The sequence below is a fragment of the Terrapene carolina genome, unplaced genomic scaffold, assembly GCF_002925995.2.
Source record: "Terrapene carolina triunguis isolate 2854851 unplaced genomic scaffold, T_m_triunguis-2.0 Scaffold89, whole genome shotgun sequence".
Classification (NCBI taxonomy): domain Eukaryota; kingdom Metazoa; phylum Chordata; order Testudines; family Emydidae; genus Terrapene; species Terrapene triunguis.
In genome coordinates, this window is record NW_020664440.1 from 2,958,470 (window position 1) to 2,975,497 (window position 17,028).

A 17,028-nucleotide genomic window follows, 5' to 3' on the forward strand; every position below is an offset into this window, starting at 1 on the left:
TCCTTTGTTTCCTTCTCATTTTCTGTCGTGGTTTGGCAGCTCTAGGATTCCGACTGCAGCTATTACTTTAATCTTAACTAAAACTTTCAAAGATGCCTGTAGCACACTAGGACAAGAGACACTGGAGAAATACACTCACTGGAAAGGGGAAAGCATCAGAAACCTCTCTAATGGGGATAATAGCGTTGTCCTACCTCACAGGCATGCTGCGCAGATAAATATATTAAAGATTGTGGGGCTGAGATAATGGGGGATATACGAGTACATCAGAACAGTCAGACTGGATCAGACAAATGATCCATCTAGCTCAGTATCCTGTCTTCTGACAGTGGCCAGTGCCAGATGCTTCAGAGGGAATGACCCGTACAGGGCAGTTTGTCGAGTGATCCATTCCCAGTCATCCAGTCCCAGCTTCTGGCAGTCAGAGGTTTAGGGACATCCAGAGGAAGGGGTTGTATCCCTGACCATCTTGGCTAATAACCATTGATAGACCTATCCACCAGGAACTTACCTAATTCTTTTTTAAACCCCATTATAGTTTTGGCCTTCACAACATCCCCTGGCAATGAGTTCCACAGGTTGACGGTACCTAGTGTGAAGAACTACTTCCTTATGTTTGTTTTAAACTGTCTATTCATTTCATTGGATGACACCTGGGTTTTGTGTTACGTGACAGAGTAAATAACATTTTCTTACTCACTTTCTCTACCCCGTTCATGATTTTATAGACCTCTATCATATCCCCCCCCCCCAGTTGTCACTTTTCTAAGCTGAACAATCCCAGTCTTTTTAATCTCTCCTCATACTGACGCTGTTCCGTGTTCCTAATCCTTTTTGCTGCCCTTCTCTGTACCTTTTCCAATTCTAAGTACCTGAGAGAGTGGAATTTTCTCTAATATTGTCTTGGGCTAATATTTAATAACGCTGGTCGAGGAAACATTTGAAGATAAGACCTTGTTGAAATTCTCCCATGTTCTTTAGGGATCCCCTGGCTAAAGAACCAGAATCCTGACAAGCTCCAAACACAGAGACATTTGCATACAGGCCCAGGGACAGTCCAGATTCTAAATCCCCAGTTGAAGAGAAAGAGACACATTCCTCTCATTCAGTACTTGTTCTCTGCTAGGAAAAGCCCTGGGACTGTTTGCTTCTGCTGGCTAGTTCTGTTCTGCAGTGTTTCTAGCCTGTCTCCTCTTTCACTGGCTTTGTGCAGCAGAGTCCCTGAGACTGGCTGGGCAGCCAAGCTGATGTGGAGGAGATGGAAATCCGGGGCCGCACAAGGGGAGAGTTGAATAAGGCTGTGAGGGGATATGTGGCAATGGGGAAGCTGGGTGCAGGCAGGAGGACAAGAAGGGCTTGGCACTGATCTCTTGGCTCCTTGGTGCACCAGGCAGCATCACTGTGGGGTGGGAGGATTGGTGGGTGTGAAAGGCACGGAGAGTGAGCTGGGATATGGAGGGCCAGTGGGGCTTTGCAGGGGCATCAGGTGATCAGCATAATTTTGGGGTGATGGTCGGGCTGAGCAGGGAGGGGTCGGAACCTGGGATGGTTGAGAGTTGGGTGCAGGGTGCTGAGGCAAAGGAGGCCCAGCATATATAGTTAGATATTGCTCAGACTTGAACAGTGGGATCTTGGCTCATGACTAGTGCTCCTCGGCACGATGGTAATACAACTAATAATACTAGTTAATGCCGCCATCTCTGTATATGGACTGTGCCCTCATTAGATCACTTGGGACCGGCTTCATCATCACTGAGCGGCATGGAAGGCTGACATCCTGACGCACCAAAAACCAACCCCTTCCTTCGCCAGCTGGGACGGCCCTTTAAAAAAAATGCAATTCTGAAAAGACCCTCGAGCTCCGTTAAAGCCACTGGAGCCTCAAAGAGGGGAGATGCCTCAACACTTGATTTGTGGTGGATTTTTCTCCCGATGTCCGTCCCGATCTGCTAATGCTTTTCTTCATCAGATACATTCATATAAAGAGAGCTTGCTACTTTGGTGAAGAATGGTATCTCTGCTGATGTGGGGGGGAGATCTCAGTGAATATATTCAACCCACAGGTGTACTAGGTATAATAATATTAATAACTTGCGCTTTATATAGTGGCTTCCACCTGAGGATCTTAAAGCACTCTATGCACATGAGTTAATTAATCCTCGCAACACCTCGGTGAAGAAGAGGGCAGTAAGCCTATTTTACAGATGGGTAAACTGAGGCACATAGTGGTTATACTTAGGTGTATGAAGATGCAGATAAGTGCCTAAATAATTGAAAATCTGGCCACAAGTGATCTGTCTAACACAGGGGTTCTCAAACTGGGGGTCGGGACCCCTCAGGGGGTCACGAGGTTATTACATGGGGGGTCACGAGCTGTCAGCCTACACCCCAAACCCCACTTTGCATCCAGCATTTCTAATGGTGTTAAATATATAAAAAAGTGTTTTTAATTTATACGGGGGGGTCGCACTCAGAGGCTTGCGATGTGAAAGGGGTGACCAGTACAAATGTTTGAGAACTACTGGTCTAATGTGGCATAGCAAGTCAATGGGTGAGCTGCGAGTAGAGTTCAGGAATGCTAAACCCTGTGCACTAAACACTAGACTCTGTTTCCTCCAGCAGGAAAATAGATATGTTGCATGAAAATGGCTACTTAGTCCATTTGGATGGTCCAGACCTCATCTAAACACTTCCACGGGAATAGAAAAGACCTGCTCCCGCCTCCCCCAATCTACCTGCTAACAGGGGCCATTTCTCGTCTGATATCAATTACAGCTCCCATAAAGCCATCCCATTGGAATGGTTTAAAAAGATTGAACAGCAAAATCCTCCTTTGATTCACCTGTAATTCTGAGGAAAAGATGCTGCTTTTGAACTTTTTCTGCTGGAAACTGCCAGAGAGCGTGAGAAAATCTTACTTGCTATATTGATCCTGGAAGTAAAATATAAGTGGCATTTTCACAAAAGCGAGTTCTTCAAAGTAATCTTATTAGCTTCTGGTACCCAAGGCAATCCCTTTTAAAGATATTTAACTATATCCCCATAGAGCTATGCATCTATTTCCTTGGATTTAGTGGACCAAATTCCACTTCAATTGCACATACAGAGCTCAGTTGAAGGCAATTTAGCTCAGTGTGTCTGAAAATGTGTAACAGCTTTGCCAAGACTGACTGATTCCTCTGCTCTCAGAACTCTAAAAACACTGGCAACCTCTTAATATACTATCAGTAGCTTCTACCATAAAACTGGAGCTTTGCAGGTCCACAAGCAGAAAAATCATCCAACAGAGGAGTGAGTTTACCCATTTTCTGCCTCACTTCCCTCTGCCGAAATTTACTTAATTATTGAGCATGAAACCACCTAACCCATTGGCATGCTCTCTTATCTATGCAAATTTTGCCCTGAAACATAAAGCCCTTTTCATAATTCATAATTATCTGTACTGCTTGATCTAGAGAAACACAGGACAAAGGAGAGATCATTAACTGACTCATCCTCTGGCTATTACAAGTGATGTATGAATCTAAACTCAGCATGAGTCTGATTTAGGATCATGCCCCCAGGGGTGTAATGTACCTATAATTGAATGGCAGATTTCTTAAACACACCTGCCACCCTGATCATTTTTTTTCCAACTTCTCTGTCATCATTTCCTCAATCAGTGAATTTTGGATCATGTCATCTTTTCATGGATCTCTTTGTTATAAACATCTAGTCATGGCAAGACCTCGGGGTAAATGTTTCCTGTTTCCATTCCTTTTCCTGTTTTCCAAGTGGGTCGGCATCTGCTGCAAGTTGCTGATGGCATTTCTGTGCTTGTCTTCTTTTGGTATGGCCCAACAACTAACAGGAACAGTTAATCCTCTAAAGACAAGTTTTGCCTAGAATTCGTAGTCATGTTTGCAAACCATGCAAAACCTGCTCTGGAATAACACTTCTGTAGTCAAAAGGCACGCCCCCAGCCAGTTCCCATTTTACTCTTGTCACAAGATCTGAGCCAGTAAAGCAAAGCAAAGGTATCATTGGTGTAACAGTGGAGCTATATGGTAGGCACTTCTTCCATTTCTACCACATACTTTTCCTCCTTGATCAAGCATTTCATAGCTTTTTCTCCCCCTGTGTAGTGAACTGTTCTTCTGGGGCTTCTATTGACTTCAGTGATCTCCTGATGAGGCCCCAGAAGTTAAGAATTTCTATCCTGGAAATGGGAATTTTGTCATTGGCCTCAGTAGCACTTAGGATCAAGCCTTTCGTTTCTAAGATCAGTACAGAAACCCCTGAAGGATTAGTGGAATGCATGCTTGGCTCTATGGCCAAATTTAAGAGACTATAACTACCCATAGTCCAAATTACCATAATGACTGGCTCACTGAGGCTGTTAGTTAACCTAAACGTATTAAGCCAGATGTTCTTCAAAGTTTCTGGTCTGAGTAGAAATGTCTCAGTTGTGATGCCAGTCACTTTGTATCCCAAGTTGAATTTAGGGTTTAAGAAATCCAGTTTAAGAAATCCATTAGTGGTAACATCCATGTTCTCAGGCCTCAGACTATATTGATATTAGATGTTTTCTGGTTAATTCTTTGCTTTTGATTGCATCAGATGATATGGATGATAGAGTTCCTGAATAACATAATCGATTTTTAAGTCATTAGTAGATATGTTTGTGATGTAAACATGCTGCTTCTTCAAGTATTTATCAGTGTGAACCCCACAGGAGGTGCACATTGCCTCAGGTACACGAGACCAGAGACTTCTTGAGTAGCAGGGTCCGTCAGGGCTGTGCATGTGTCACATGCCTCCTCGTTTCTCCCTGAGTGAGGGCAGAGCGGTAATCTTCCCACCCGTGACAGTGAGATGGAATCTGGCGAGTGTCCAACCTGCTCATTGTGAGCTTCAGCTAAACCTTCTGAATTTCTTCATAACTCCTTTGATGACCTTCATCTGCAATTGCTGTGACCATGTCAACCCATTTTGACTGATGGCTAGAACTCTCACCCCATACAAACTCTCTCTGTACCAAGGCTCCCTAACACGGTGGCTTCAAACCCTGCCCATCCTCTGATGACTGATCCCCTTAAAAGATGGACATAGCAGGTGCCTCTTCTGTTCAGGGGAACTGCACATTCCTAGCAGATGCTTGGAGAGCCTATCGTTTTCTGCTGTGTAAGTCACAAGATGTAAGGCTTAAATTACACCTTCTGGAACAACCTGTGAAGGTGCCATCAGCCTATGAGGAGACAAGGTCCAAGATCCTGCCAGTGGACAAGCCAATGTCATCCAGCAAATTTTGGCACCAACAGAGATTGTGCTGAGCATAGAATCAGAGACATAATAAAGGAAAGTCAGCAGGTGGCCAAGGGAGCACTGCAGTGGATGCCTCCGACACCAGGGCAAGAGCTGTGGCCACCACAGTGACAATCCACAGAACATTATGGCAGCAAACATCGGGTAGAGGCCACAATTGAGGATCTATTGGTCTAGGGCATGGAGCTCTTCAGCAAGCAGACAGAGAGTGCTCAGCACATGTTTAAAGATCCTAAAGCCACCTGACCACAAAGCATCCTGGCCCTAGTCCCAGTCAAGGCTGTGGATTCCGTCCTCCCAACGCAAGCATCCTGACTACCAGGCCAAGAAAAGACCGAGGTATGGCAGAAGATGCCAGCCTGCCTCCTACTTCACAGCACACCCTGCTCCCACGGTCTGCCAGCAAATTTGACGGTATGATTGTGAGACGCATCAGATCCAGTCAAGTTTGCACTACGTTCAAAAGCCACCTTGCCTCATTCCACCTGCAAACACAAGGACGTGATTTCAGGTCATCCTGGTGCTGAAATCCTTCAGATTAGCCTGCACAGGGTTCCTATCTGTTCTGCGGAACTCTGTGGTGCAAATGCTGATAGACAACACATCAGTGATGCATTATATAACAAACTGAGAGGCACCTGCTCATCACCTCCTTCCCAGGAGGCCAGCTGGTTCTAGAAGTGGTAACATCAACATGGGATAACCCCACTGGCTCTACATCTCCTTGGGGTCAGCAGTGACCTAGCAGAGTTCTTAAGCAGGCACATAGTGACCAACCCCAAGTGGTCACTGAAGGAGCGTATCGTAGACTTCCTATTCCATCTATGGGAACTCCATGATAGACCTTTTTCATCAGAAAGGACAATACCAAATGCATGAACTTTTGTTCCAGAGGAGATGTGAGTCTGGGCTTGTTGCCAGATGCCTTTCTTCCCTGGTGGTCTCAAGGACTCCTGTATGCCTTCCCACCAATTTCTTTGATCCCCAGGATTGTGTCCAAGATCAGGAGGGCTTAGAGTACAGTCATCCTGATAGCCTCTTAGCGGCTGAGATATTTTTGTCTGTCATACATGCTACAGATGTCCATGAGACCTACAGGCCTGCCCAGATACAATATCTCAGAACCAATGTTAGATCTTGCACCCAGGCCTGCAGTTGTTATACATGCTGGTTTGGATGTTGGCTGATTGAGCGGCACTGAAAAAGACTGCTCCTTTCATGCCCAAAACATTCTCATACCAAGCAGGAATCTGTCCACCAGGAACATTTTCTCCTCACAATGGAAATTATTTTCCATATGGGCAGTCCAAAACAATGTGGACCCAGTGGAGGCACCCATTCCAAAGATGCTCTAGGAACGGGCGGCACTGTCATTCAAAAGTCAACTAGGCGGCAATATTGATGTGTCACGTTCTGGTGCGGTTGGATTTGATCTTTTCACACTCAACAGTATCTAAATTCCTTATCGGCCTCCTTCATACTTAACTTACAGTTATAGACCCAGTTCCCTCATGGGACCTCAATGCCGTCTTCCTGAAGCTCTTGGAGTTTCCCTTTGAACTACTATCAGAATGCTCCATGTACCATCTTGCTATTAAATGTGCTTTCTGGTGGCCATCACCTGGCTCACAGAATCAGCGAAGTCTCTGTGTCTCCTTAAATGCTCTTATGGCTCGACCTCCTTTCGCAGTCTTTCATAGGGACACGGTGCTGCTCAGACCACACCCCAAGTTCAACCCTGAAGTGGTCTTGGACTTTCACCTAAAATAATCCATTACCTTGACAGTCTTCTTCCCAAGGCCACACTCGACACTGAGAGTGAAGGAACTCACCACCCAGGACATATCCCGAGCTCTACGCTATTACCAGAGTAGGACCAAGCCACTTTGCTTTCTCTCTGGCCATTTCTGACTCCTCCAAAGGTTATGCCATCTTGTCACAGAACTTCCAAGTGCATCTCACACTGCATTTCCATCTGCTGTCATCTCTGGCGGGTGAGCCTTTTCCTTTGAACATCAAGGCATACTCTCCCAAAGCACAGGCTGCATCTATCACCAGCTTCAGAAGCGTGCCTATCTCTGAGTTGTGTCAAGCTGCAATGTGGAGTAACACACTGACTTTTGTGAAACATTATGCTTGTCACGTGGCTGCCAGGCCAAGGCACCAAGTTCACAAGAGCGGTACTGCAATCACTGTTCAGCTGATACAGCTGAAACTCCTCCCTCTCATCATCCAGGGAGGACACTGCTTGCCAGTCACCTACAGCAGGATTCACGTTGGCACATGCTTGCGGAAGAAAGCACAGTTACTTACCTTCAGTAACTGGTTCTTGGAGGTATGGTAGTCAGTGTAGATCCTACGACCTAAGTTTGCTCTAAGCTGCGCGGCAGCCCGAAACCAGCCCCGGCCCGGACCTGCTGCAGCCGGGGGAGAGGCGCCTATCCTGTGGCCCCAGCTCCGGAGCTGCTGCAGTGGGGAGAGGCACTTCTCTCCCTCCCCCAGCCCAGGTGCTGCTGGGGGGAGTCCTCTCTCCCCGCTGTAGCCCCAGAGCAGCCTGCACCCCAAACTCTCATCCCTAGCCCCACCCCAGAGCCTGCACCGCCAGCCGGAGCCCTCACCCCCCACACACACCCCAACCTTCTGCCTCAGCCTTGAGCCCCTCATCTCTGGCCCCACACCCCCAGCCCAAACCCCCAGCCCTGAGCCCCTCATCCCCCGCACCCCAGCCCTGAGCCCCTCATCCCCAGCCCCACCCCAGAGCCTGCACCGCCAACCAGAATCCTCACCCCCCAAACACCAACCCTCTGCCCCAGCCCTGAGCCCTCTCCCACACTACAAACCCCTCGGCCCACCCCGCCACATGAATTTTGTTATGTGCAGCAATATGGAGGTGTTATGTCACACATCACCTCCATATTGGTGCACATAACAAAATTCATTCCTCACATGGGTGGGAAAAATTAGAGGAAACACTGCCTACGACCCACCCTACAAGCAGAAAAGTACAACACTGAAACTTGCAAAAAAATCTTCCTTCTTGATTTCCGTCCCTGGAAAATATTTCAGGTAGAAATGAAAATGCAAATTTATTCTAGTAACGAACAAAGTTCTGCATTTAAAAATACTTCGGTAGTGCGTTCTGACACCATGACTCATGTACAGTAATACCTTGCTAAACAAACAGTCCAACTGAAATCAATAGGATCACTCTTGAAGTAAAGTGCCACTCAATATAAGTACGGGGATAAGAATCTGGCCCTTAATGTTTTAATATTACTTCCTCCTTATACATGCTGTAGCCACGATGAAAGAAAACTGCTTCACCTTTCTGTGATGTGTCCAAAAAGGGTAGTCAGCTTGTGGCATATCCTGCATTCCCTGCACATCCAAACTCCCACGGCAGGCAATGGGAATTCTGGTTGTGCAAGAAATGTACCATCAAGTCCTTGGAGAGCATGTCTAACATTTCCATTATGTTCAAATAAGAATAATCCATGTACAACACAACTAGTAATAAACTGAAATGCTTTAAACAAATCCAACAATGACTGTAGGCTGAGAAGAAAAATTCAGTACTTGCTTTCAAATATTAAGTCCCCAATACAGCATACACTTATGCATATGCTTAATTTTAAATGCATGAGTAGTCCAATTTCAATGTTTGTACAGTGCCTAGCACTATGGGGTCATAGTCATAGATGCTACAATAATACACATAATAAATAATAATAAGATCTGTCCCAGGCTTATAAAGTTAATAAAATAATGTGTATGCGAATAGAAAGCTTGCATGATTTCATTCTGTTGACCTGAAGTTAGTACCGTGGATTTGGTTGCTCCTTTCTGCTTCAAAGGGAAAAGATCATTTGGATTGCTGTTTCATTTATAATTAATGATGACCTAATCTAAGATTTTACATGCAGTTTTAAAATTCAGATTTCATTATGACGTGTATAATTTTTGTAATGAACGTTGTCCTTCATGTTTGTGATTGGCATATGGCTAATAGTGCTATATTAGATTAAATCTTTAAATAAGTGAGATTAATGTAACTGCAGAACTGCATGTCTTATTTTACATATTCTGCTTTTCTTTTTATGCTTTCATTATGCATTACTGCTGTATCAGAAATCTGCCCTAGTGTTCATTTGATTTCATTATAAAATGTAGATAATAATAGTTTCGCTGAAAGGTATTTTGTGCAATATTTCCAATATGCTGAAACATCAAGACTCTGAGTGTGAATATTTTGAAAGGCATTGTTTAAAAACCAATAATAATTAGTTCATGCTTACAATTTGAATAACATAAAAGTTAAAAAGGAATTGTTCCCCCTGATACGAGGCTCTCTACAATTATAATTTATCTTAATAATTCTAAGGTCACTGACTTCAGCAGGGAGCCAACATTTAAAGGGTTTTCAGCATATAGTTCAAACTCTGGGGATGACACCAGCTGTGTTGCCCTACTTTATTATTTATGCAGATATGATCTGTCTAGAAAATGTCCACTGACAGTTCAGAAATATTATAGCCACTTCTGTGACTTTATTTTACCCTAAACAAGTTGCCTAATCTTTCCGGCTCTTTTTGTATTGCAAGAAAATATGAACTATCAGACAAATGCAGAATTCTGAGGGATACACTAACATTTCTATTGCCTCCTTATTTTAAATGCTTTAACAAGTCAAGTCATTCTATCGCTCAACTAAATGTACTGCACCCACATATACATACACTGCAACTAGACTTAAACATAACACTAAAGGTTTAGAGAATATTCAGGGCCAGGTTGCACAAATACTCAAAACTTAGGCAGTGCTAGCACTAAGATTGCACATGAAATGTCAGCTCCCCTGTGTGTATGCTTTACAATACAGTTATCAGTTACAGGACCAGTACTGTTTCAAATATATTTTTTCACAGTCTTAGATGCAAATTCTTCCATTCTTATACCCGTATTGTTAAAATGGTGAAAGATATCTTTGTAGACTTAGACCTTTATATAAGCTCTTGTCTGTCTAAGGGGTGAAATCTTGACTTTATGGAAGTCAGTGAGGCCAGGATTTGACCCAAAGTGTATATTTAACAATATATCAGCACCTACACACAGCTCTTTTCTACCAGCAGCATTTCCTATGTTAGATGCAGTTCAGACAGTGCAGCAGTTAACTGTGAAGCTATCTCAACAGCAAGCTACACAGATAATTCAGCTGTGGGGTGTATATATAAAAGCAAGTTTTCATTATTGCTCTGTGTCATCACTTAATAAGTAATATATTACGTAAATGTAATTTCCCCCCTTTCCTATAAATGACTTTCAGGGACTCAGTTTTCTGACATACACAGTGATACAAGATGCTACACATATGTTAGTGCAAGATATACCTAGTCTTGAATCTATCAGGAGTTCTTCTGCACATCTCTTTTTGAAATTAAACATTGTGAAGCCCCCAGAGCATTTAACTAAAACCCAGGACTTAGTAAAACTATTGCTGGAATCACACCCAATGTTAGCATCATGGCCCTTGCAAAAAAAAAAAAAAAGGGAAGAAGAAACAAAAATAAAGTATATAAGGCCCTCTCAGAGGAGATAGCATTGGGGACCAACTTTGTGATCAAGCAACGTAGTGTAGGTTAAATAACAGCAATGATTTGTTGGAATGGGGTGCGCTGATTTATTCGATAAAGGTTTTTTAACTTGTTTTTTTCACAAACACACAACAATATACCAGTGCACAGAAGTTGCTGGTTGGAGAGAGTCTACACAGAGAAACCTTGCAGTGTAAGAGAGAGCAGCAACCGGTGGAAAACATTTAAAGTTTCAGGTTGTCCTGAGGTATTTTTCATTATTTAGGGAAAACACAATGGAAAGTGAAACTGAAAAAAGGAAGCACTTGGAAACAGGGGTGGGGCTGGGGTGCTCCCTCTCATGAACAGTTCCTGATTTGGGTGCTGGACTTCTGGTTGAGACCATGAGAAGCACCAGAACTCCAACGAGAATCCAAACTAGAAATGAGGAGGGTCAGGCAGCACTTTGGTTTTGACCTTCTGGATTCACTCATGACCCAAAATGTCTATTCCAATCCAATACCATTAAACCATCTGTTGAGGTCTCCGGTTACAAATGAATCAGAGATCTTATTCTGTGGAGGTGCCGCCTTGATACAATAGCCCCTTTTTTTTCATTGACCCTGATTACTTTAGAGTAAGTATCAGAGCAGGTTTATTAGGCAGGACATAGATGAAAGATTCCTTCCTAATCACATTGCTAATTATACTGCCTTTTAAATATGAACCTGTACCAGCATGATAGTTTTAAAATATACTGGGCATATTGATTCCTGAAGGAATGTACTGCATGTTCGTTGTCCCTTGCCCTTTCTTAGGTGAAAAATGAATGGGTTTTTTTGAAATGCAGGTGAATATCATTCATACCCACAATGTTAGCAATGCCGACTCCTTTTGTGGGGAGAAGTGAGTTGCATTATGCCCCTCTCAAATTCATTCTGCATCATCATGCCCATGCATATGGTAGGTCCCTACAGAGCCTCTCAACATCACTCCAGAGTTGAACTTGTGGTCACTATAGAGCAACAGGAGTCACTCCCGCAGCAATCCCAGATCCTGCTGGCCAGGGAGGGATGAATCCAGTTCGCCTCCGATTTGCATATCCCACACAGTAACATGTGGCACTTCCATCAGAGTACTGGAGCAGTCTCTGATTATAAATCCTTCTAACCTAGAGATCTTTACCTAGGCTTACCTAATTTGTACACTACCCTGGAAAGCAAGGTGTTTCCCAGTGAAAATTAACATGGTGAGAGATTGTGCTCACATTTTATACTGGTGTAAAACCAGGCTCGTTCTGTTCACACTGGTGTAACAGAGGGCTGAGTCTGTGCCATAAAGAACTGTTATCTTTGCACTTGCAATTAGTTATGAAGACACATTTTTAATACATTTCCTCCCTTTGAATAAGCTGTAGGTATGGTAGAAAGTATACAGTATATTGACATTAACAAATGTCAGTGTGGTTTTAGGCTGGGAAAAAGTAAACAGTGCAAAAGGGAATATGCATTGAGCATTAGGGCTCCTAATTAGCTATTATAGGATTCCATTAATCTCTTCCATTGACTAGAAGTGTTATGGTCTCTGAGGCTCATTTGTCTTAAGATGGAAGAGAAGCGTAACCATAGCCTTGTGGCTGAAGATACCTGCAAGAAAAAGTACTTTCCATGTATCCAGTTACATTAGTATGTTTTGTTAGAAAAGGTTTAAGGAGAGATTCTTCAGATTAGACAGTCACCATCAGAGCAAATGCCTTCAGACAACAGTGTGCCATATCAGTACAGTATGTGTTTTAGCATAGATCTCCCAAGCTACGTGTGGCCAAAAACACACCCTCCCCAACTAGGTTAATTAATGCTCTTAACTAGGAGGTTTTGGGGGCATTACAGATGGGCAAAATATGGCCCCAAAGTGCATTAATTTGTGCCAGCTCCATTTAAGAAGAGAGCTGGAAATCAGAAGGATACCTTCTAGCACACCGCATCAAATTTAGATCATGTACCTGAAGGCCTTGCCAAACGACTCCATGTCAGTTTAAATATCTTTAGTATCACTGCTTTCTTGTGTATATCAGGGAGCATGAAGGTGTATTTATGGACTGGGAAGAAGGATTCTGGATTCAGTTTGTCTGTCTTGTCTATTTAGATTATGAATTCTTCAAGGCAGGGACTCGAACAGGTGCAGAGGAGGGCTACTAGGATGATCAGAAGAATGGAGAACCTGCCTTACGAGAGAAGACTTAAGCAGCTTGGCTTGTTTAGCCTAACAAAACAAAGGCTGAGGGGAGATATGATTGCTCTCTATAAATACATCAGAGGGCTAAAGGCCAGGGAGGGAGAGGAGGTATTTAAGTTAAGTGCCAATGTGGACACAAGAACAAATGGATATAAACTGGCCATCAACAAGTTTAGGCTTGAAATTAGATGAAGGTTTCTAATCATCAGAGCAGTGAAGTTCTGGAATAGACTTCCAAGGGGAATAGTGGGAGCAAAAAACATAGTTTGTTTCAAGACTGAGCTCAATAAGTTCATGGCCGGGATTGTATGACAAGGGTTCCTGCAATGGCATATGGCCATTAGAAAATATCTCCAACAGCCAGGGAGGGCTCTGAGTTACTACAGAGAATTCTTTCCCACGTGTCTGACTGGTGGGTCTCGCTCACATGCTCAGGGTCTAACTGATCATCATATTTGGGGCCGGGAAGGAATTTTCCCCCAGGACAGGATGGCAGAGACCCTGGGGGGTTTTCACCTTCCCCTGCAGCATGGGGCATGGGTCACTTGCTGGTTTGAGTAAATGGTAGATTCTCTGTAACTTGACGACTTTAAATCGAGATTTGAGGACTTTGTAACTCAGCCAGAGGTTATGAGTCTGTACTGTGGTAGATGGGGTTCTTGACCTGCAATGTGCAGGAGGTCAGACTAGATGATCATGACGGTCCCTCCTGGCCTTTAAGTCTGAGTCTCTTACTATGCGTATGTACAGTGCCTAGCACGGAGGTGTTAAACACCTGGCCCGTGCCAGATCCAGCCGACTCAATGTATTTATGAACCCTCCACCCCATGGCATATTCAGATTCTGTAGAATCTAACCTTTCGTTTTATTTTATTAAGTTTCTAAACTTCATGGCGGAGAAGTTAGGCTTTCAAATGCTAAGCACGTGTAACTGTTACAGTGCTATTTTCTTGGTCTGCAGGCAGGCGGAAACAGAAGCTCTGGAAGTGTGAACTCCCCCTCCCCCATTATTCTCATTGTGATGTTCATCTGCCTCACGTCAGCATTATTAACTATTTCATTGCTGATCATTTTATCAAATGGGATGGGAAACTGGGTTGGGGTGAAGCCCATGGAGGGACTTGGGAGTTGCTATAGTAGAGAACATACAGAGGAAAGAGAAGAGGAGAGAGACGAAGAGAGAGAAGGGAGAAAGAGGCAGAGAAAGCTGCATGGGGAAGGAAGAAAAAGAAAGAGCAGAATTAGCTGTGGTTATCCAGGTGAGGATACTTTGTCACTGAGCAATAATGATAGCTAAAAGTTTAGTTAATACATAAGGACCATATTCTGTCCTTGATCTTTGCTACCAAACGCTCATTGAAATCAATGGGAGTTCAGAAGATTGAAGGGAATTTGTCATCCTAAATTTATGCCACGGCCACGGCCATCATTAAAAATGGAGTTTTGCTCTCGGCAAAATTGAATTTGACACCCTGAGCTAATGCAATGGGTCCCTGATCTCACCTCGATCTCTAGGCTCTACTGCAGGACAAATAAATCATAATAATAATGAAGAATAATAATAGCACTTTTTCTGTGATTTTTGTATGATGTGAAATTCTTAACACAGCAACGGTTATTTTCTAGGAAGCGCGGGACGTACTTTACTTTGTGGGAGAGGGAAGATTCTTTTACATACCGTTGGCACTACTGTCTCTGTGATCCATGAATGTCTTGGCTGTAAAAACATAAATGTATCTTAATGAAATACTATTATATTCTAATATTCTAATATACCATTGTTGGTATTTAAATATTGTAAATTGCTAGCGATATTCTAAGGCCGTTTGCTAAAATGATCATACTCTTATCAAATGTTCTCAATGTTCAAAATTACCATGATGAGGTGATCAAATTATACATACATATTAAACAATTGCCCCTGTAAATAAACTAGAAGAAAGAGAATATTTTCCCCTCAGGCTGATTCAAGTTTGAAAATGTCAGTAGATGCAGAAAGCTCCCCCAAAGCCTTACTTGAGAAAATGACAGTAGATGAGTAATGACACAGTCATTAGTAACTGCCAGGAACCAGAGAAAAATCAGATTTTCAGGGTTGGCGCTATAAAATTCTTGCCAAAGTAGAACCGCATTTACACATACTGTATATTCGTACCCTTTGCTAAAAAAAGCGTATGTGAAAGCTTACTGGTTTATTAGTTTGCCAAAGATCTTTCACTCTGAATACAGTAAATGTTACATGTCTCTTTGTTTATCTTTAAATTTTGCTGAATATCTGTAGCAATATTTGGATTTTTTTCCATCGTAACATAGATATTTTTGAAAAGCAGGAGAATGCAGAAAATACTGCAGCTGTAGCACAAAACCCCATGGGAGGAAAAATACATCACAGGTACTTGAAGTAAACATAAGCCACATGTAACCTTCAGAAGGATATTAAATAAAATACATAAAGGTCTAAAGAGTGCCTTGAATGATGCAATCAGACAATAGTAACCATTGGGCAATAAGTTATTGCACACGCTGAAAATAATCACACTTGTGTTGTAGTGCATGACAATTTGTAAATGCCCCGTTGCGAGCATTAACTAATTACGCCCGGAACGCACAGGGATTTTACCAATTGAAGTGGTGAATGTAGCAACATTGAGACCCCAGAAATAAGAGGGCTTATCTAGATGAACAGAGCAGCTGGGGTGTAAATCTTTAGTGCACTAGCATGTTACATACCGTTTGTCCATGTGGACCCTGCTACCACACACACGAAGTTCCAGAGTGTGCTTTGATTGAGGCTACATCTCCACTACAGCACTTACAACGTCACAGCTGCGTCGGCGTAGCTTGTGCTTGTGGTGGAGGCAGGAGGGAGCTCTCCCATTAATAACTCCTGCCTCCAGTAGCTATGTCAGCAGGAGAAGCTCTCCTGCCAACATAGCGCTGTCCACACCAGCGTTTAGGTAAGTGTAATTTACATCACTCAGGGGTGTGGATTATTCACACCCCTGAGCGACGTAAATTATACCGAAGTAAACTGTAGTGTAGACAAAGTCTTACTCCACTCTGAAATAGGATTAGGTCAATGCACATTAGAGAGCTTTTAGCTCTAGGTAGCGGGTTCCACACAGCTACTTAGACCTTATCTACGCTACAGGTTACTTGGGTATAATTTACGTCGCTCAGGGGTGTGAATAATCCACACCGCTGAGTGATGTAAGTTACACGGAACTAAGCGCCGGTGTAGATAGCCCATGTCGGTGGGAGAGCGTCTCCCGCCAATGTAGTTACCGGCTCTCGCAGAGGCAGGAGTCATTGAGCCAATGGGAGAGCTCTTTCCCGTCGGCTCAGAGACTCTCCCCCAGAAGCACTACAGTGGCACGGCTGCATCGATGCGGCTGAGCCGCTGTAAGTGCTGTAGTGTAGATGTAGCCTCAGCGTGCTGCAGATTTACACCCCGTTTGCCGCGCACTGATTGTTCCTCTAGACAAGCCCTGCCTGAGGTGGGTACCCCTACATCCCAGTTTTACCAGGACTGGCCTGGTTTTTCATGAGGTCTTGATTTCCGAGGGACTTCTTCCAAAACACTGGAAATGTCCTTAGGTTTTTATTGCATTCATCGAAACGTTGGGTTTCTTCATCATTCAAAGTGTTCATGATTTATTGCCGTACTGAATAGAAATGGCTCTGTGGTTAGCAGGCCAGTAGAGTGAATGTGCCATGTTAGGAACCGTGTTTGGAGTGAAGGGAAAACTCAAATGACACTACCCAAGCTGTTCTTTTGCTCCAAGTGAACGTTAATGATGCTCGTATAGTATTTCACTATAGATTCATTGGGATGCTACTGTACTGTAAATTAAAAAGGAGAAATTCCTCCACTCCAGGAAATACACCTGTGTCACTTCTGAGTCAGGAGCTGTCAGCA

General features: G+C 43.5%; 1 protein-coding gene across 5 annotated transcripts in view; it reads left to right on the forward strand.

Moving 5' to 3' along the window:
- PTPRG (protein tyrosine phosphatase receptor type G) overlaps positions 1-17,028 on the forward strand; it is a 592,097-nt gene that overhangs the window by 536,050 nt on the left and 39,019 nt on the right. The gene's annotated exons all lie outside the window — the stretch shown is intronic.